Source organism: Aplysia californica, unplaced genomic scaffold (assembly GCF_000002075.1).
Source record: "Aplysia californica isolate F4 #8 unplaced genomic scaffold, AplCal3.0 scaffold00191, whole genome shotgun sequence".
Classification (NCBI taxonomy): Eukaryota; Metazoa; Mollusca; class Gastropoda; order Aplysiida; family Aplysiidae; genus Aplysia; species Aplysia californica.
In genome coordinates, this window is record NW_004797461.1 from 269,002 (window position 1) to 270,029 (window position 1,028).

The following is a 1,028-nucleotide window of genomic DNA, read 5'->3' on the forward strand; positions in this document are numbered from 1 at the left end:
GGGGGGGGCGAATTGTAGTTTAGTAGTGTATTTTAACTTGTGGTATAGTAATGTATTGTAAAGTGTGGTAAAGTAATGTGTTGTTAGGGGGTATTGTAATGTATTGTAAGATATCGTAGAGTTTTGCAAGGTGTGGATTACTAACTGTTGATAAGGTGTAGTATAGTAATGTTTTGTAACTTGTGGTATAGTAGTACTGGATGTAGTGAGGTGTGGTACAGCATAGTGCGGCTAAGTGTGCTAGGATACTGGTTCCACACTTCTGTCAAGTCATGTAAATTAACGAAGAGAGGGAGCGACCTCTGCTTTAAACTCTGGTCTTTGTTTGAATAGAGATGGGTGTTTGAAGAAACATAAAAACATACTCAAATAGCCCAAGTCGACAACATGAATGCTTTATTAAGGATTCGAATTTAGGCTTTTGGAACTGCAAAACCAGCACGATATCGCCTGAGCTGAAGGGTGTGCCTGGTGTGTTTGCCAAAATTAAACGATAAGGTTCATGACCTTCAACCTTTATTAAAGTGTATGCTCAATATAATATGATAGCAATCAGACAGACTAAACAAAACTTTTCCTTTGACGTAAGAACACTTGTCGCTCTCAAAAAGTTCTAAAAAAGAAAGAAATGAGCCATACCACAGTGTGATTTCTATTTCGGTATACACCCCTGCCTGCGTTTAACAGAAAGGCGATAACACCCATACTAAAAATGCAATTTTATATTTTTGATTTTTGTAGGTAGGTTTGAAATGAACCGTAACAGCACCTGTTAAAGAGCAAAAACATGTCATCAGTTAACACGCTAATGGTTGTTAACAATGTGGATGGTTAGAGCTCCCATTGGCACTGGTTGAACAGTTTAGGAGGCGGGCTACTTACACTCAAGCTACTAAACAATTGTATACAAGATCCTAGTAGACCGGCGGAGATACTCGATTAAAAAAACTTCCCCATTGGGAATTGAACGTAAGCCTTCTGTTTGCAACGACGTCGAGCTTGTCCATTTGACCAGAACGGCGGGGTGG